The sequence below is a fragment of the Ursus arctos genome, unplaced genomic scaffold (genome assembly GCF_023065955.2).
Source record: "Ursus arctos isolate Adak ecotype North America unplaced genomic scaffold, UrsArc2.0 scaffold_1, whole genome shotgun sequence".
NCBI lineage: Eukaryota > Metazoa > Chordata > Mammalia > Carnivora > Ursidae > Ursus > Ursus arctos.
In genome coordinates, this window is record NW_026622763.1 from 55998913 (window position 1) to 56020420 (window position 21508).

Sequence of the window (21508 nt, forward strand, 5' to 3'; positions counted from 1 at the left end):
TACAGGGCATGGTATGTCTAAGGGGTCTGGTAATCTCACTAGGAGTAAGGTGACTTCCCTGAGGGTCAGGCTGATGTCTTCGCTTTTCCACAATAACTAATATGGCCTAAGAGTGGGAGTTCCAAAGGAGTCGCTAGAGGAGTGATGTGCCAAGAGTGAGATTTAATGCTGAAGATGTATGAGAGGCTTGCATGGGGAAGCTGGCACTGAGATAAGTAACTTGCCCAGGATTACACAAAAGGAAATGTTGGAGGTAGAATTAGTGTAAGAGAAAGCATTCTCTTTCCATTGTGGGAAACAGCCTCCAGCTCTCTCTTTTACTACAGGAATGGCATTGGCCATGTAAAGAAATGATGGTGGTGATAATGAGGATGACTATGACAACAGCAGCTAACTAACATCAACTGAATACTGTGGACCAGGTGTTTTGCTAAGCATTTTATATGGATTATTTTACTTAATATTCCTTGTGAATTTCATTTTTACTTAATGATCCTTGTGAATCTCACATTCTTTGTTTCCTAGTACCCTTTCCTCATCAATCCCTGCAGGGCCCCTCTTTTTGTCTGTCTATCTATCTATCTATCTATCTATCTATCTATCTATCTATCTATCATCTCATTTTATTTATACCTCCTCCCATTCTCCTCCCTCTGCCTAGAAGCAACCATTCTATTGTACTTAATTTTTAAAAAAAATTTAAAAAGATTTATTTATTTGAGAGAGAGAGAGTGCATGAGTGGGGGGTAGGGACAGAAAGAGGGAGAAGCAGGCTCCCGCTGAAAAGGGAGCCCAACACGGGGCTCGATCCCAGTACCCTGAGATCATGACCTGAGTGGAAGGCAGACGTTTAACCAACTGAGCCACCCAGGTGCCCCCTACTGTAGTGGTGTCCCCTACTGTACTTAATTTAATGTGTATCTTGTTTGTGTGAGTTGTTGCAACACAGGTTGTGTTGTTATGTTGTGTGTGGTTCATCCACTTTTCCGCAGGTAGCAAGGCCTGCATCACCATTATGCAAGACTGCTGCTGTTACAGGTTGCTCCAAAATGCTTGAACTACTATAGTAGAAAAGTTAACTCACATACTGCTCTCTCTCTCTGTTGATGTGCAAGGACCCAGCAAGACAGTCTGAGAACATGAAAATCACATAGTCTTGGTTCCATTTCCAACTAACAGGCTTGGGTTGGTTTAGTTACAATAGCTCTTGAAAGGTCAGCAAAATGAAAGGATAAGCTAGAGACCAATGGAAGTCCAAGGGTTGGTTAGAAGCATGACCCCTTTCCCCCCATCAGTTCTTCTAACACCAGGTCACCTCAAATAACAACAAACCATGTAGATATGATGGGTTTGCCATAAAACGGTTTTAGGACAAGTCTCCTAGCCTCCCACTCCCAACCAGAGTAGCATCCCAAGCCTCAGCATGGGACCAGGTCCAGGTACACTGGAGCTTTAGTAAAGCCCCTAACTCACATATCCAAGTCAATTCCTGATGGTTAAAAAAAAAATGATGTTCTAAAGCTAGAGGTATAATTAAATCTGTATAAACCAATATAATCATCCCAAAGTCAGATCCATTTGAGGCCAAAAGCCCTTCTACCATCCCCTAATGTTCAAACATTCTACATGCACTGCTGCCACACTGACCAGCCCCCATTCTTCCCCTTCTCCCCCTACTTCACACTATTCTTCTTTCCTTGGTTGAACTGTGTCCCCCCCAAATAGATATGTTGAAGTCCTAACCCTAGTCCCTCAGCATGTGACTTTATTCATAAATAGGGTAATTGCAAATGTAATCAGTTAAGATGAGGTCATACTGGAGTAGGGTAGGCCTTTAATCCAACATGACTGGTGTCCTTAGAAGAAAGCCATGTGAAGACACAGAGACATACGGGAAGGTGGAGGCAGAGATTGGAGTGATGAACTCACTGAGTTTCTCCTTTCAGACCTGCTAGGTCCTTACTCTCACTCTCCCAAGTCAGACACCCCTCTCTTTGTCTCGTCTTCCGCATGTAATATAGCTCAAATTTTCTAAATTCTAACCACTCCAGTATCTCAGACCTCCTCTCTCGCTCAGTTCCCAACCGACCTCGCCTTCACTACTAACACTATATGGATTAGTACATTAGCACTCAGCAAATGTCAACTATGGCTACACACCCACCTCTCTTCCTTCCAATGTGCATCATGCATGGTTGCCAATTCAGTTGTGAATGCACAGTTGTGAACATGCCACTTTTCTGCTCAAAAACCTTCAGTGGCTTACTGTGGCCCAAAGTATAAGGTCCAAAATCCATTGCCTGATATATGCCCTGCACATAACTCCAACCTATTTTTAGAGCTAACTTTTTTCACCACTCATTTTCCCTCCATGTGCCCTCATACAACTAAACTGAACTACTATTTCTGTTACAAACTCTCGGCTTTCCTACCTACTTTCCCCACCACCTTTGTTTGTAGTCTGTCTTCTGGGAGTACCCTCCTTTCTCCCATTTCTTCATTTGTGAATACTACTTATTCTTCAAACCTCAGTTACAATGCCACTTTCATAAAGTCATCAATGAATGCTTTGCTCTGCTTTGCCCCCCTAAAAAGTTATTGCTCCAGTCTCTGAGTTTTTGTAGCTCTTTATCTAGACCTCTGGACACCTAACATTTCCTTTTGTATTAAAGTTATTTGTATTAACAATAGACATCTTTTGTTAAAATCTTAATGCATTATTTTATTTAATTCTCTAATGACTCTATGAGGTAACTACTATTATCCCCATTTTGCAGGTTAGGAAAACTGAGGCCAGAGGGATTAAATAATTTATTCAAGAATGCATACGTGGTGAAGCCAAGGTTCAAATGAATAGAGCCCCAGAGCCCACACTTCTCACCACTACTACACAAGACTATCGTGGTTTGCTAGACAAGGAGCTCCTGGATGGCAAAAATCCTTCGATGCTCCATCTTTGCATCTCCCAAAGTACCTAATGCCATTCACTGCACTTTAAAAAAGCTCAGTGAAAAGAGGCACAGACTTGGTCAAATGTTCCCTTTCTCTCATCAGGAGGTGGGTAAATTAATGACTATTATATGGTGTTTGATGTAAATACTATAGTTCCGTTCTGAGCCCCCTCCCTGTTTCTTTTTGCCCCTTTTCTGTGCTCAGCTTGTGGAGAAGGCAGTATCCCTCGGAAAAGTAGAAGGGACCTGTTTCCACTCTGAGAAGACCTTAGACGAGTTCTACTGGGGACGAGAGACATCCTGAGCAGTTCTCAGGCAGCAGCCCTCTCTAGCTGGCAAATGCTCTACAGTTTGCAACCTCAGGCAATTCCAGAGAATGAACCTTTTGAAATGAAATAAACAGAGAGGAATGGAACCTTTTATTATCTCCAGATGGGACTGTACACCTTAGAAACTGTAGAAATAATTCTGTAATCCCTGGATCACAATTCTGTTATCTCCCAAAAGGAAAGAAAGTTCCTTTCATTGAGAACTGGTAAATTATGTTAATTAAAAAGCCAACGTCGATTAAATTCTGCAGATTGAATCCCCATTCCCCCCATCCAGATTTTTCTGGTTTGCTTTTTATTTAACTTTGCATTGCTCCCCCCACTTTTAAATAAGATATTAGGTTGAGTTGGAACACACACACACACACACACACACACACACACACACACTTGTAAAACTGTTGTTTCTGAGCTGTTGTTTCAAGACTTAGAAGTTATTTTTAAAATGAGGATGAAATCTGGCAGTGAAATGTCCTTTAGGGTATTATTGGAAAAGGAAACATGAAAAACGTATCTGTAGTATTTTATCTTATACTGTTAGTGGTGGCCAGCGGGGCAGCCTACACACAGAAGGTGTCCAATAAAAATTTACTGAATGAATTCCATACTTAATAATTTTGGGCTATAACAGTATAAAATATAACTTTAAAATTGACGGTGCCACCTATTGGTGAAGATATAAAATTTAAAATGATAACTTATGTAATAAATTAATGTTTCTCAATCATTTCTTTCTTATTCCCTCAGAGATTCTAAGAGATATTGAAGAGTTGGAAGGAATAGCTTGCTTGATCCGTGCAGACAAGAGGCACTAATGTTTTCAATTGGTTTGCTCTCTACTGGGCACCTATTGAAAGCTCAATATTTTGCAAGATGCCAGAAAAGTAAAGACATGGCCCTTGACTTCAAAGAGCATCTCATCTACTTGGAAGGAGAAGACCTAGCTCCTGAGAACAATGAACAGATACAATAAAACAATAAATACCCTGACTTTAAAATGTACAGTGTTCACTCCATATACATGGTTATGTCTTATATATTACATAGTATCCATACCTTTTGGACAGTACAGAAACAAGTCTGTTTTGCTTACCACTTACCCCAGGCCTAGCCCACCGCTATCCCTGGCACTTAATAGGCAATGATAAACACTCCTGAATAATTGAATAATTCAGGTCTCATGGTTAAATACATGTAGACATGTAGGTTATAGAATATTTTAAACCCAGACTGGCAAACAGATCAGAAAATACATGTGAACACAGGAAGTCCTATGGAAGAAGTGGGGTTTGAGTTGTGTTCTGAAGAATTCCTCAAGGAATTTATAACCCAATACAGATGAAGCCATCAGCTCAGGCAGCCCTCTTGCTGTCATGGATTTGGGTCTGAACTGAGATTTCGGTAGTTTGTTTTGCCAACCCATTCTTTTTCCTCAGCCAATGACTTGGTTTTTGCTCATCATTGGCTAAGTCCAAAAGCAAAGAAGAGGGCAGATGGTGGGAAGTTGCAAGACTGTAAACACATGTTTTACTCCTGAAATCTTATGGGCAAGAGTAGTTCCTGCAGTATGCAGGTAGCCTCGTTAGGTTCCTCCAACCTAACTCTGTGGTCCAAAGTATTCCTATAATATTTGACAATAAGTATCAAGAGTCTTAAAATGATATTTTTTGATCTTGTACTTTTTCTTCTTAGAAAGTATGCTAAGGAAATAATCAGAAATGTGAACAAATGCTTTCTGGAACAAAGGAAAAATCTGTACTCAATATGGAAACAGTTAAGTAAGCTTTTTGGTTTTTTAGTTAGGAAAATTTTGTTATAGATACAAGACAATTCTCACGTGATCTTAAAAAATATGGCACAAAATTGGGGTGCCTGGGTGGCTCAGTCGGTTAAGCATCTGACTCTTGATTTCAGCTCCGGTCATGATCTCAGGGTCATGAGATTGAGCCTTCCATTGGGCTCCATGCTCAGTGGGGGTCTGCTTGAGACTCTCTCACTCCCTCTCCCTCTGCCCCCCCACCTCTCTCTCTCTAAGAAGTAAATCTTAAAAAATATGGCACAAAATTTGTATATGTTATCTCTGACTAGAAGGATTACAGGTTGTTTTGTTTTTACTCTATTGTAAAAAAATCTTTGAAACTTAGTGGGTGAAATTTAGCTCATCCATTCTGGTTATTGCTGCTTTCATTATCTTTGGGTAGATCATTTTACAACTTTGTAGAGAAAGAGGTTAGTTAACATGTAGGAAATTGATAGGAATGAAAATATTTCCTGCTGTAGCTATGTAAATGATTCCATTAATGCAATGGAAATTAATTTTGTCTGGTAGATAATAAAAATTTCTGTAATTGAAATCTATTTGAACTGGTTATAAGATCTTCCTGGTTCCCTCATTAATTAATGAGTTAAATAAAATCTTTGATATGTGCTCATTGTATATTTACATGAGTCACAATTTTACCTTTTTTGAAAGCTATCCTTTAACACTACATATTTTCTATATTCTAGATTTTTTTTACAGTAAACATGTATTGCTAATTTTTAAATAAACTTTTAAGTATAACATGCATGTTATACTTAAGTTTAACATGTATGCATGTTTTAATTTAAGTACGTATTCATGCATACGTCAGTTTACAGCTCAGTGAATTTTCACACAATCTGTATAGCTATGTAACCAATCCTCAGATCAAGGAATAGAACATTCTTACGACCTCAGAAGTTGCCTTCTTGTCTCCCTCCTAGTCACTATTACCTCCCCACCAAATGGTGAACAGTCCTGATTTCTAACATCAGAGATTCATTTTGTCTGACTTAAACTTTATATAAGATTTATTTATTTATTTGAGAGAGAGAGAGAGGGAGAGTGCACACATGCGTGTGCATGAGCAGGGGGAGGCGCAGAGGGGAGGAGAGAGAAAATCCTTAAGCAGACTGCCTGCTGAGCTCAGAGCCTGACTTGGGGCTCAATTCCAGGATCCTGAGATCATGACCTGAGCTGAAATCAAGAGTTGGATGCTCAACCAACTGAGCCATCCAGACGCTCCTGACTTTAACTTTATATAAATGCAGTCATACGGTGTGTACTCATTTGTGCCTGGCTTCCTCTACTCACTATTATGTTTCTGAGATTTATCCATGCTGTTGTATGAAGTTTTAGTTCTTTCATTCTCATTGCTGTGTAGTATTCTATTATGTGAACAGATTACACTTTATTCTACTACTGATGAACATTCAGATTGTTCCTGGTTTGGGCTATTATGAATAATGTGCCTGTGCACATTTTTGTACATTTTTTTGGTGAAAATATGAATACATTTCTGCTATCACATGTATTAATTTAAAATCTGAAAAAATAAACAAAAATTACACAGAAAAGTCATTTTTCCTTTTTCCGCTATAGATCATTCTATCAATATGCAATTCCTCCGATAAATAAATTCTTTTAAAATATAAATGTACTCCAGAATTAATACCCATTCATGCCTTATTGTGAATTTCTTTTTTTTTTTTTAAGATTTTATTTATTTACTTGACAGAGAGACAGCCAGCTAGAGAGGGAACACAAGCAGAGGGAGTGGGAGAGGAAGAAGCAGCCTCCCAGAGGAGGAGCCTGATGTGGGGCTCCATCCCAGAACGCCGGGATCACGCCCTGAGCCGAAGGCAGACGCTTAATGACTGTGCTACCCAGGCGCCCCTATTGTGAATTTCTATAATCTGATGAAGTCAATAGCTAGTTGAGAAGTTTCCCCTGGTGCTGGAGGGTGTAAGGAAATCAGGGTGCGGAAAAAGGAGTGGGAGATTTGGGTGTGATAGAAAGGCAGTAAGTGTAGGAACTTGAGCGGTGGGGCTAGGGAAAAGGAGTCAGGAGAGGGGAGATGTACTGACTTTTCCACTCATTCAAGGTCTTGGCTATTGCCTTCTGAAAAAAAAATCACTACAATGATTGTTAATGTGATCTATCTGTTTTAAATAGTTCAGAGTTGGCAAAGGGCTTTCATATCCATTACCTCATTTGATCTTGCTCTCACAAGAAGTTGGGTATTTTCACAACTGTTTTTGTTTTAGATGCTTAAAGCTTAAAATTGGATATCACAGTTGGGTGGGTAGGATTCCAATTCCTCCCACTGAGGCCAGGCTCCATAAGCTAAGCACATTTAGTTCATCCTCTTCAGATCAATTTGTTATCTCCCTATTCAGTCCCCAACTCAGAAAATAGGGAAAGAAGGAGGACTTAAAGTGCAGGAGGAGCAGAAAATATGTCTTTGATATCTCTCTTATCAAATATTGTAGACTCTAAGGGATATGCCAGAGGTCTATCCTATAGGTTAATAAGGGGCAAAAAGAGTGGTACAGACTTGCAGAGTCTACACTTTGGCCTTCCACAAGTGGGCACTGACTGGCCAAAGACAGTGGAGTAAGATGAAGTGGGTGAGTGGAGGGTGGAGATTCAGGATAGGCCCAACCCAGCAGGCTCGGTAGGAATGGGACATGGGAATAGTAGTGAGAATGGCATTGGAGCTGCTGAGCACAGTCTGAGCTGGAAAGAAATTCTAGTATACCTAAGTTTTGGGTGAAATGGTGCAATGGATAGGATGTCCTAGACAAGTTGTAGTGAGTCTGAGGGTGCAGGTGGGTATTAGGTAAGTAGTTTAGCAGCTAGTCTGAGATCTTGGAGGTGATGAACAAAGAGACCCAGGTTGGGGTGTGATCAGGCATCTCAGTGAATCTGAGGAGAGAGACCTTTGTTTCAAGAAGGATTTTTCAGAACTTTTATCTGGACTTGGAGCTGTTTGAGACTCTTTGAATATGGTTCAGCTGTGCTTACTGTAAAGCACCCGCAGCAGTCCTAACATCAGATGACAGGGGAGGTGGCTGTGTTGCAGCCTCCTGTGAACAGTCAGGCAGAATGGGATTCACATGAAAACCCCTGACAGCTACTCCCCTGTGTCTTTTGCTTCAGTGCCTTGAGAAAGGATTAAGGCTGATCCATGCCAACCCTGTCAATGGGCTCACTCTAACTTGGCAAGCAAATTGTTGTTGACAGCTTCTAGGTGTGCGTTTTCTTAGAGATGGATTCTATGCAAGAAAATCAGATTCTTGTTGCCAAGGTATTAATTTAACAGGTAAACAAGTTGCAAAATGCTAAAGGGGAACATGAAAATGTTTCTAGGCTTTCCACTGGGCTCATCAGGGACTGCTTGTCTGCTACTCCCACACTGAAAAGGCCCAACAACTTCATTGTAGATAGAATGTTTTATCCTTTTCCTAAATATATATTTCAAAGCTTACTGTTATACCATGGGACCCTAGCCCTGTATATCCATAAGGAGCCTCTCATTTAATATGTGAAATAAACAAAGAGTATGTTTTTCATTTTAAATTTATAAAAATAAAGGAGTGCAGGAGATTAAGTAAAGTGTTCTGCATCACATAATAAAGGATTAAAACTGGATCTTTAACTTGTGATTAGGTATCTGTATCCAGGTATCTATCATCCATAGAGAATATACTATCTGGGAGTCTCACTTTCTATAGACCTGAACCATTAACCCCACAACCTGGTCAGGCTATCAGTTTAGACAGATTTCATCAGGGCTTGGCCTCCTCAAAGAGCAGGCAGCCCTCAGATGCTGCTTACTCTCTAACTTCTAAAGTATCCAAAGGATTTGGCTACCCCACAGGCCTCTGAGATAAGTACTGGATTTCCCTTCCAGGATTTCAAAGTTGTTCTTTAGGGACAGCCCAACCCTGATTGCTCAATTTTGCAGGCAGAAGCACAGATTAATCATCGGTATGTGAGTTCCTCTTCTATGCTATCTGAAGTTTCTTGGATGACTTTTTTTTTTTTTAAGATTTTATTTATTTATGTGACAGAGAGACAGCCAGCGAGAGAGGGAACACAGCAGGGGAGTGGGAGAGGAAGAAGCAGGCTCATAGCGGAGGAGCCCGATGTGGGACTCGATCCCGGCACGCCGGGATCACGCCCTGAGCCGAAGGCAGACGCTTTTTAACGTCTGCGCTACCCAGGCGCCCCTCCTGGATGACTTTTTAATTTATAAAATAAAGTAGTAGCCTCTTTAATGTTGCTGCTACAAATGGCCTTTTCTATGTATATTTCAAATTCCCAAAAAACAATTTTCCTACAGATGAATATAAATATGAGTTTCTTTTTTTAAAGATTTATTTATTTATTTATTTGAGAGGGAGAAGGGTGGGGAGGGGAAGAGGGAGAGGAAGGGAGAGGATTCACAAGCAGACTCCCTACTGAGTGTGGAGCCAGATGTGGGGTGGATCCCATCATCCTGAGATCATGACCTGAGCCAAAACCAACAGTTGGCTGCTCAACTGACTGAGCCACCCAGTTGCCCCTATAAATCTGAGTTTCTTAAAATTTCATGAAGCACTTTATATAAAGAAAAAGACAAACAGTTGAAGGGCTAGTTATACACACCATTAACACAGATGGGGAATGGGTGAGTTTTGTAAGGCATAAAATTGGGATGCTATAGTATCTTATTACTTAAAAAGTGTTCCATTTGGGGTGGCAGGAGGAAAGGAGATAGCTCTTGGAGTTGAGTCATGAAACCTGTCGCCTTTGGAAAAGAGGAGCGACCAGGTGTCCACTGGCCAGGTGAAGGTGGAATGAGAGCTGCCCATACTGTTAACAAATTTTTTTTTTAGTACAGTCTTCTTATTAAAAAGGAAGACCGTCTCATATTTCAAATAGAAAATATGACAAAAGAGAGAGGGGGAGAAAATAAAATAAAAAACACCTCACTACGCCGCTGATTACTAATTTCTACAGTGGCTTTCCATTGTTTTGGGAATTCACTTCTACATTCAGGGAGGAATGATAATTATGCTTGAAAATATCCTAAGTCACTCAGTTTGGGAACAGAACGCTGCTTTCTTGGTTGAGCAGCTAATGCGGTATTTATAAGCCATGTTATTTAAATGTAAAGAAACAAAAATAAAAGTTTCTGTTACCGCTAGAATCACACTCAGCATGACTAGATACTCAGAGCATGAAAAGCACATGGGACCAGAAATGGTTCAAATTCACATTCCCTCCTTCATATTTACTTTGGGTTAAGTTCAAGCTAATTGAAATGAAGGTAAGGCAGAAACCATACCATTTAATATGTTCTCACTTGCTCTTCCCCTCCTCCTTTCTTTCTCCACTTTCCCTCTTCCTATATTCTTTCTCTTTTGCTGCCTACTCTTACTAAGTTTAAGTGAATCCTAGTGAAGATAATGCTAAACGTGATGCTACTGTGTTAATAATACATTTGTGTCTATCCTTCAGTAACTTTTAAAGTTACAAAAATACATACATATTAATGAAAAAATTCAAATAGTACAGAAAGTATGAAATAAAAAGTAAAAATCTTTTTCCATCCTCTTGTCTCATTCCTTGGCATTCTTTCTACTTTGAGAGAAGGAGCAAGACCCAGTGTTGGGTTGGGAGTGAAGCCAGGGGGAGTTCCTTTCTGCACTTTTATAAACTATGTTCTTTGTGAATGTTGTGGGTTTCTTTTTAATTACAATTATTTTTTAAAGATTTTATTTATTTGAGAGAGAGAGAGAGAGAGTGAGCAGGGGGTTAGACAGAGGGAGAGGGAGAGAATCTCAAGCAGAATCCCGCCTGAGCGGGGAGCCTCACGCAGGGCTTGATCCCATTACCCTGAGATCATGACATGAGCCGAAATCAAGAGTCAGACACTTACCCGACTGAGCCACCCAGGCGCCCTGTGAATGTGTGTGTTTTAAAATTATTTAGATGGAGGGATTTGGAGAGCAAGAGGAGATGAAATGCATCTGGTCAATCTACCACCTTGGACCAGAAGCCCTTTAAGAGCTTTTAAAACCATGCTTATATTCACACATTTATTTATTTTACAAAATTGGAACCATTGAGCACATATTGGTTGTCACCAGTGTTTGTCCTTAATAAACTTTCAAAATCTTTTTTTTTTTTAGGGTTTAAATAAAGAGCCTTTATTAAAGCCATGACTTACAGAGGCATGATTAAAGCTATGGAAATACCAAAGGATGGTGGAGGGACTCAGAACAGACAATGACATGTTCCTAAACCCTGAAGGGATAGGCTTTGGGAGAGGAGACATGCTCATGGAGAGACACAGCTCCTGCCAAAGTCATAGCACCCAAGCAGGGAGGGATTAAGGAAAAATACCATGATTACCTACCTCCTCCTGACACCTGTTCTCATGCTGGTGCCTCCCATTGGCCAGACCAATTAAGAAGCCAGCCAGCAAGGGAACCTGAGTGATGCAGCCTGCTGTGGTCAATACCTGGGGTTGCAGAGTTCAGAGGCTGGATCTGAGGCAAAGGGAGAGTTATCAGCACAAAAATAATTCAAATTATGTTGCAAATGTATAAATTATTTTCATAGTAATAGAGGGAAGACACAATCTTCTATTAGTAAAAATTTAAGGTAATGTTAAATATTTTGGGTCCATGAAGGCTACCTTTTGTTTTTTTTTTTTTTTTTTTTCTCTTTAAGATTTTATTTATTTATTTGACAGAGATAGAGACAGCCAGCGAGAGAGGGAACACAAGCAGGGGGAGTGGAGAGGAAGAAGCAGGCTCCCAGAGGAGAAGCCCAATGCTGGGCTCCATCCCAGGACTCTGGGATCATGCCCTGAGCCGAAGGCAGACACTTAACGCCTGAGCCACACAGGCACCCCGATGAAGGCTACCTTTTGACCCTCAGATCACTATTATCTCTTACAAGTTGTCAACCTTACCACAGACATTCTGTGTTACTCAAGAAAATAATGCGATAATAAGAGGTGAGATTAGGATGTCCCAATCAGACTGTCTTTTCTAATTTATTAAACTTTAGAAATCTTATTACATTAATAAATATTTACCTATAACATCACTCTAAACATAAATAGTATACCTCCTATGGATGCATTTAACTTAACTCTTATTATTGGATAGGTAGGTTGCTTTTACTCTTTCTGTGTGATACATACGGCTTGGGTGTGTTCTAGGTAGTTTTACTATAAACATCTTTGCTGTAGACATCTTTGCATTACTGCAAACATTTTCACTTAACTAACTGACCACGAGGCAATTTTGTCATAAAAGATAAAATAATAAAGGATGTAAAAAGAGATATTAAAAAGGACATAATGAAACATGAAAAAGTTAATAACATTAATTATTAATTTCTTCCTACTTTAAGAGAGGTATCAGTTTTCCAAGTACCAGGATGTTTTTTTGTAACTGAGCTTTGTACTGGGTTGTGAAAGCCTTTGACATGGTTGTTTGTTCTTTGCCTATTGTCACATGTCCCTTGATAGACGGTCCAAAGTTCTATGGGAAATGTGGAAGAAATGCTAACTCTGGGATGCATTTGTTACTGAGCTTTGTTATCATTATAACTGATACGTTACCGGTTTCTAGCATAGTCTAGTATGCCATCTGGCTTTATACCTCTTATTTCACACTTCTAGTAAGTTTTACCACCGTATTTTCTAACAAGTTGATGTATATATTTATCATCTACTATTTTAAGACCGCCATGTCTACTCTTCGCTGTATAGACCATTATGAGAACTAGCTAAGATTTATATAATATAAAAACGGGAACTTTGCTAATGGAGAAATGAAACCAAACTGTCAACCAGTTATGTTATTTTTCATGGCAAAATGCCTTACAGCCAGTTATATGGGGCAAAAATGTTTGTGGCAAAGATGTCTACAGCAAAGGTGTTTATGGAGAAAATACTGGACACAGCTGAGATGATCTGCCTAGTAAGTAGCAATCTTTTCATATGTCATTAATTATTTCTAAAGATAGAGTTGTGAAATTGAAATTGCTCCCCAAAAGATATGTAGATGTTTAAAGCCTTTGAGTGTAATGGGTATTTGCTGTTTTTCTATCTTAACTGTGCGATCTAGAAGCTAACGATGAATTAAGCTTCTTTACTAGGGTGGGACACTACTTAAAACTTTTTTCCTGTCAGGGTACCTGGGTGGTTCAGTTGGTTAAGTGTCTGCCTTCAGCTCAGGTTGTGATCCCAGGGTCCTTGGGATCAAGCCCCAAGTCAGGGTCCCTGCTCAATGGAGAGCCTGCTTCTCCCTCTCCCTCTGCCCACTGTCCCCCCCTCTGGCTCCTCTCTCATGCTTGTGCTCTCTCTCACTCTCTTTTTCTCAAATAAATAAATAAAATCTTAAAATTAAAAAAAAAAAAACTTTTCTCATGTCAAGATCTGCCTCATCTTCCAAAGTGGGAATTCCCAGCACTAGGCTTGTGGAGGTGGAAGAATGACCCACCTCCTTCCAAAAACTGGAGTGAGTCACTATCAGCTTTCTTTTCCCCACCCTTACCTCCCAGCCTTTTTTTTTCTTTTTTCTTTTAAGAGATGGAATTCAGCCTAAGGGTTCCAGTGGTTTGGAACTGGAGAGAGGTATCTGTTCTAGGTCTTCTCGCTTCCAGATTGGAATTTATCTCATCTCTTAAAATAGAGCATTCTTAAGATATACTCTTAACTAAAGGCTAATTTAAGGTATCTTAACCAATTTAACAAAGTAAAAAGAAATCTCCACAAGTCTTTGAAACTATTAGCAATAAAAAGTCTATTTTAAAAAATAATAAAGACCCTTCCCTGCTCTCAGCCATCTTGGCAGCTGCTCTTGGTTGGGGCTGTCCCACACGTAAGGTTTGAGGATGGTGGCCTCAAAGAAGAGGAAAAGTCACTGGAGTTGATCAATTCCAGGCTCCAAGTCATTATGGAAAGCAGAAGGTACATGCTGGGGTATGAGCAGACTCTGAAAATGGTCAGACATGGCAAAATGAAACTGGTCATCCTCATCAGCACCTGCCCAACCTGAGGAAATCTGAAATAGAATACTGCGCCATGATGACCAACACTGGTGTCCATCACTACAGTGGCAATAATATTGAACTGGGCACAGCATGTGGGTAATACTACAGAGTATGCACACTGGCTATCATTGATCCAGGTGATTCTGATATCATGAGAAGCATGCCAGAACAGACTGGTGAAAAATAAATCATATGAAATTTTTCTTTAATAAAACTGACCAGAGCTTGTTTTTTGTTTTTTAAGTGAAATGAACTTGTGATGGATAGTTATTTTGGTGGTAAGATTAATGTGAATTCTGATATCTGGGTAGATTCCCCATCTAATTTGTGTTCCTTTCCACCTGAACTCTAGAAGGCTTTCACAGACCATCTTGGGGCATGAAGAAAACCCAGCATGTTGGTATGCACACATCCCCCACCATCCACATTCCTCTTTCTGTTTTCCTTGCTATTGCTACTATCATACCACCATCATCAAAGTCTAGCAATGCTTTCAAAATATGGAATGTGGTCATTATGGCTGGTCAGGGCATTTTCTAGGTTAAAAAAGCAAAGGAAATATAAAAAGGAATTTTCAAAATCTGTAATGGTATATATTGTTTTAAATTTTACAGAGCACTTTCACATATCTCACTTGATCTTATAATATTCCTATTAAATAGATATTAAGATCCCCTTTCACAGATAAAAAAAACTGAGGTGGATGGAGCCTTAAAAATTCTTCAAGACAAAGTTTAAGGTTATTTTCCATTTTGGTACTTTCCCCTTCTTGCTGGTTCTGTGCTCAGGGATCTCATCCGACTGAAATTGCTCTTCATCTGAGGAGGAAGCAGTAAGATGAACTAATCATTCTCTGGGATCAAGGCTTTTATGTTTCTTCTTCAAAGCCCTGGCATTCTGCTTTCCATCAGGATCATTGACAGTTTGAGTAGGTTCCTATACCAGACCTACGTGATGTAGTGAAGCAAATGATTCTGACTTTCCTTTCTCCAGGACTAAACTCATGGTCACAGAAATACAGGCTAAGATGTTCCAGTAAAACTAATTACCACGGTGGGCTATCTTACATTCAGCTAATTAGGGATTACTTTTGAGATAAATGAGCATAATTACGCTTTGTAAAACACTTCTATAAAATCTTAAATGATTCCTACCAGAGAGCTCTGTTTTCCCTGAAATGGGTAAAAGCACTAACTTGCTTAAGTTGAGAAATGGTGTCCAGACTGAAACACCTACTTCAGTCTGGAAGAGTAAAGAATAGAGAGAACACCAGAAGTTTCCCTTTAGTGGCCAGGTTTGGGATGCCTGGGTTGCTCAGTCGGCCAGGTGGCTGCCTTCGGCTTAGGTCATGATCCTAGGGTCCTGGGATTGAGTCCTGTGTTGGGCTCTCTGCTCAGCGGGGAGCCTGCTGCTCTCCCTGCTTATGCTCGCTCGCTCTCTCTCTCTTTCTCTCTGTCAAATAAATAAACAAAATCTTAAAAAAATAAAGTAGCCAGGTTTATGAGTTAAGGTACCCAAGAAATGCAAAGAATTTAACACGGTTTATCATCAAGGAATGTAACCAGATTGGGATCCAAAATTGTTTTTGGGGGGACATGTTCATATTTTTCCATAAAAAACTTTATTTAGTGTTTAGGTACCAGATTCATTCCTAAAACCTATTGAAACTACATTGATTCTAAAGTGTCACTTTCAATTTCCTGAAGATTCCATCCTCATCCTACTCCCTGTGGAAACCTTGAGTGTGTTAGAGAATTGGGAAATTGAGACTTGAGACCCACCAGACACTGAGGAGGACTGTGGGTGAAGGTGGAGCCTTCAGGGTTCAGTAGCTCTCAAATGAGCACAGAGAGTTATGCTACTTCTGGGAGATGACCCAGAAGAAAGAACCATCAAGAACAACAAATAGCTGTTTGTATGTCTAAGTCCCAAGTATCAAATTCATGGTTAATGATTGAAGAACTTAGGTTTCTTTCTAATTAAGTTAAATTCCATTTGTGTTTCCTATGAAAGGGACTCTTGTACTTCGCTTTCGCCCCCTATCCCATTCAGTCGTCAGAATTTGTCTTGCAGATATAGCTGGTGCCTAGAAATACTCACTTCATGAACTGAATAAGGAGATTAAGATAACTGGCATGTCTTGATGTGCTGGGTCTTTGAAAGATAAATTTGAACACAAGTGGAGATGATAGCAAGGGGTTTGTCTAAGATCTGAGAGGCAGAGCAAGGGTGGGTAAATGAATTATTAATGAGCATTTACACAAAAGAGTAAAGAGAATCAATCCATAGCAAAAAATTTACCACTAACGAGCTATGAGGGTTTTGGGCATATTACCTAAACTTAAAGTGCTCATCTATAAAATGTGGATAAAATTAGGAACTATCATATTTGATTATTATGAGGATTAAATAAGACAATGCATATAGAGTAATTAGAGGAGTGCCTGGCAAATCGAAATCGAAGAACCTAGAATGGCTCTCAGTTGCATCTATGCAGATGGTCAGATCTCTAGGGGACTCAGAAACAACAGAAGCCTCTTAAACATAAAGGGGCTGTGGGATACCTACAACATAAACCAGTCTTGGACATCTCATTGTGAACTAATTAAAGACCAGCTAAGATACCCATCCCATTCCAGAAACCACAGCACTGTGTAAGATCTTGAAACTGTGTAGTACTGTTTGGAAATGACCATTTCAGTATGTCCTGAAATGACTAGTGTTAGTTTTCCTAATAGTCTAGAGATATGGGGACATGAAACAGGAGTTGAATTGAATAATAATAAAGTCATATTTCACAACACTTCACCTAGTATTATCAGGAAACTAAAGGATATATCCATATGTCAAAGGAAAGAGCAAAGATTCAGGCACAAGGCAATTGAGAAGAATTTTGCTTTAGATATATTTTATTGTTCCAGTGGCCACCCCATAATTTCTAGAGGAGGACCCTATGGGGAGAAGTTTGATTGTAGGAAAGCTAGGAAACTTGTTTCAAAACCTCTTTTCCTACGAGGTCTTTTTTTTTTTTTTAAAGGTTGCACAAATAAGTGAGATTATACAGTGTTTGTCTTTCTCTCTCTGGGTCTGTCCATGTTGCCACAAAAGGTAAGAGTTCTTGTTTTTTATGGCTGAAAAATATTCCGTTGTATATCTAAACCACAACTTCTTTATCTATTCATCTGTCGATGAACACTTAGGTTGTTCCATGTCCCCAAACCTTTTAGAACAATGACCTGTACTTGACCACGCTTAAAAAAAATATTTTATTTATTTGAGAGAGTTAGAGGGAGAGCATATGAGCAGGGGGAGGGGCACAGGGAGAGGGAGAAGCAGATACCCCGCTGAGCAGAGAGCCCAACACAGGGCTTGATCCCAGGACCCCAGGATCATGACCTGAGCTGAAGGCAGACACTTAACCAATTGAGCCACCAGGCGCCCCTTGACTACATTTCTTAAATTGGGTAGTAAAACCACATTTCTTTAAAAGTATACTAACATTCACATTTACTCAGCAAGTCTAGCCCCAGTCTTTTCATTTATTTGAAAGCAGATCAATTCTTACTGCAATTTCCGAAAAAGAACACAGTGTTCTTGCAACAGTGATGACATTCCAAGAGGTGGGGTAAGAAAGGAGACAAAAAGCAACTGCCTGAGGTGGATTGTTGACATTTGGGAAGGGTGGAATGTGGGAAATCATATCACAGATCATATTTGAAAAGAAGTTCAGAAAAATTCACAATTTGGAGCTACCTGTTTACAGTGTAAAAACTCACTAGCCTAACTGTGTCAGACATGGTCTCTTGGCACTCAGTGTTCATTTTTACCACCTTGCGTAGATACCCCACCCCCATTCTGCAGTATTATAGGAGTTGGAAGTCTCAAAACTATACTTCTTACTTTTCATCATACACAAAAATCAATACCAGATGAATTGTAAATCTAAATGTAAACAGTAAAACAGTAGTTTTCACACGTAAGAGAAACAAAAGATAAAATGAACTTGTGGGACTTCATCAAGATAAAAAGCTTCTGCACAGCCAAGGAAAATGCCTTTTTGACCTTGGAGTCAGCAAAGATTTCTTAAATTGGACACATTCAAAATAAATGAGCCATAAAGGAAAGCCTCTGATAAACTGAACTGTATCAAAATTATAAAAGTCTTCATCAAAAGACCCTACTGAAGGAATGGAAAAACAAGTCACAGAATGGCAAAGGTGTTCCCAATACATACACCCAACAAAGGACTCATAGAATAAAGAACTACAAAGAAGGAAAAGTCAGACAAGCCAATAATAAACTGGGTGAAAAACAGGCAGTTCATAGAAGAACATATCCCAATGGCCAATATATATATGAAAAGGTGCTTCACTTGTTAGACATTAGAAAAATAAAAACTTAAACTATAATACAATTTCAATACATTGCATTAGATTTTCAACAGAATAGCTAAAATGTAAAAGTGGAAAAAACAAAGTTTTGGTGAGGATGTGGCAGGTCCATCACTTTGGAAAACTGTTTGGCAGTGTCTATTCAAGCTAAACATATGCATCCCCTATAACCCAGAAATCGCACGCTTACATATCTAACTGAAGTGCATACGTATGTTCACCAGTGCTCATGACAGCACTATTTGTAATCATCCCCAAATGTCCATGTACAGTAAAATGTATAAATTATGTTATAGTTCTCTAAAGGAATACAACATAGCAATGAAAATGAAGGTGCTATTGCTACGCACAGCATGGATGAATCTCACATATATAAGGCTGAGTGAGAAGAGCCGGTCACAAAAGAGGACAGACTACATCATTCCACTTTGTATAAGGTTCAAAAACAGGTGAAATTGCTCTATGGGGTTAGAGGCCAAGATTGCTTGTAACTTCTGGGAGGATAATGCCTAGAAAAGAGTGTGAGGGGGGCTTTCTGGTGTATAAGTAATTTCTGCTTTCCAATCTGCATTATGATTAAATGGATATGCTCACTTTATAAAAATTCATCAAGCTGTACTTGATTGTGATTTGTGCATTTTTCTGTATGTGTTATACTTCAAAGAAAATTGACTTTAAAAAATCCCAACAACTATAATTCTTAGACTTTCCTGCTAATAGGATTCAGTATACAATTTGGGTTTTGCCATTCAGGTATAATGATGTGAGACTGGAAGGTAAAAGCAAGATGGAGACTATTTTCCCTGCCTGTTACTTTTCTCTGGACTTTTCGATGAGCACGCTACATTAGATATGATTTTCAACAGCCAGACTTTCTGTGTCTCTGTGTTGCCACCAATTCCATTGGTAAGAAGTGGCTGTGATGCCAGCTGTGGTCTCCATAGGTTCCTGATCTCTAGGTTATTGCTGTGTGGTGTGACTTGGAAGCCTGAGGGCCGCCCTCTAACCTCTGCTCTTCCAGCCCACCTAATTGTTTTGGAAACATCGAATTCCTCATATTCAACACCTAGAGTGGTGTCTGCACTGAACCCCAATTGATACATCAACTCATAACACAACTGACAGGCAATGTAATAGGGTCCAGGTTGGTTTTAAAGGTCTTTGAAAAAGGAAATTACCATTGGCAATCCTACCACCTAGGATCAGGAGTTTCATGGGCTCAGATCTTACATTCAAATCTTTAATCCATTTTGAGTTAAATTTTGTGTATAGTGTAAGATAGTGGTCCATTTTCATTCTTTTGCATATTGCTGTGCAATTTTCCTTATACCATTTACTGAAGAAACTCTCTTTCATTTCCCCATTGTGTATTATTGGCTCCTTTGTTGCAAATTAATTGACCATGTATGTGTGGGTTTATTTCTAGGTTCTATTCTGTTCCATTGATTTATGTGTCTGTTTTTATGCTAATACCATACTGTTTTGATTATTATAGCTGTGTAATATAGTTTGAAATGAGGGTGCATACTGTGTTCTGCTATCTCAAGATTGCTTTGGCTCCTCAGGGTCTTTTGTGGTTCCATACAAATTGTAGAATTGTTTGCTCTATTTCTGTGAAAAATGCCATTGGAATTTTTTTTTTTTACCATTGGAATTTTGATAGGGATTGCATTGAATCTGTAGCTTGCTTTGGGTAATATGAACATTTTAACAATATTAATCTTCTAATCCATGAGCATGGTATACGTTCCATGTATTTGTGTCTTCTTAAATTTCTTTCATCAATGTCTTACAGTTTTCAGTGTACAGGTCCTTCACCTTCTTGGTTAAATTTATTTCTAGTTATTTTACTCTTTTTGATGCAATTGTAAATGGGATTATTTTCTTAATTTTTCTTTCTAGTACTTCGTTATTAGTGTACAGAAATGCAATGAATTTCTATATTGACTTTGTATCCTGAAATTTTACTGACTTCATTTATTAGCTCTAACAGTTTTTTGGTGGCATCTTTAGGTTTTCTATATATAGTACCATGCCATCTGCAAATAGTGACAGTTTTACTCCTCCTTTCCAATTTTGATGGTTTTTCTTTTTCTTGACTAATTACTCTGGCTAGGACTTCCACACTATGTTGAATAAAAGTGGTGAGAATGGGCATCCTTGTCTTGTTCCTGATCTTAGAGGAAAAGCTTTAATCTATTCACCACTGAGTATGATGTTAGCTGTGTACTTGTCATATATGACCTTTATTATGTTGAGGGATATTCCTCTATACTCACTTTATTAAGAATTTTTATCATAAATGGATGTTGAATTTCATCAAATGCTTTTCTGCATCTGTTGAAATGATTATATGATTTTTCTCCTTCATTTAAAAAATGTTTTTATTTAAATTCCACTTAGTTAATATACAGTGTAATATTAGTTTCAGGTGTACAATAAAGTAATTCAACACTTCCATATAACACCCAGTGCTCATCATAACAAGTGATCCCCATCACCTATTTAACTAATCCCCCCACCCTTCTCACCTTTGGTAACCATCAGTTTGTTCACTATAGTTAAGAATCTGTTTCTTATCCTTCATTTTTTAAATGTGATGTATCATGTTGATTTATTTTTGGATGTTAAACCATCCTTGTATCCTGGACTAAATCCCACTTGATCATGGTTTATGATCCTTTTAATGTATTGTTGGATTTAATTTGCTAATATTTTGTTCAGGATTTTTGCATTTATATCCATTAGGGATATTGACCTGTAGTTTTCCTTTCTTCTGAGACCCAGGAACGTAAGCCCCCCTGGCATCTAGAGCCAGACAATCAAGGGTGTCCCCTGGGTGGCAGCTGCAAAAATCAGGACACCAAATGTAAAAACCAGGGCATCAGATGTGTGTAGAAGCTCACCTCTGGGAGATACTGGCCCTGAGGAGCATGGCAGAGGGAGAGTGCAAAGATGGTGCTCACTGGTTGG

General features: G+C 39.1%; 2 protein-coding genes and 1 pseudogene across 8 annotated transcripts in view; 2 read left to right on the top strand and 1 right to left on the bottom strand.

Moving 5' to 3' along the window:
- The window catches only part of NFE2L2 (NFE2 like bZIP transcription factor 2), a 141945-nt gene that overhangs the window by 62564 nt on the left and 57873 nt on the right, over positions 1 to 21508 (bottom strand). For 2 of the 3 annotated variants that reach the window (XM_057318849.1, XM_057318856.1), the window contains one exon: positions 11491 to 11623. The exons of the other annotated variant lie outside the window; for it this stretch is intronic. The gene's annotated coding sequence lies outside the window, so the exon portion shown is untranslated. The remainder of the gene's footprint in view (positions 1 to 11490; positions 11624 to 21508) is intronic. 3 annotated transcript variants of the gene reach the window in all.
- Positions 12633 to 21508, top strand: part of AGPS (alkylglycerone phosphate synthase) — a 203268-nt gene continuing 194392 nt past the window's right edge. For 2 of the 5 annotated variants that reach the window (XM_057318832.1, XM_048214155.2), the window contains exon 1: positions 17182 to 17252. The gene's annotated coding sequence lies outside the window, so the exon portion shown is untranslated. Of the gene's footprint in view, positions 12768 to 12981; positions 13070 to 17181; positions 17253 to 21508 lie in introns of those variants that run through there. The other 3 variants (XM_048214157.2, XM_044381449.3, XM_026492470.4) reach the window with 3 other exon arrangements.
- On the top strand, positions 12965 to 16410 carry LOC113248237 (60S ribosomal protein L30-like; annotated as a pseudogene).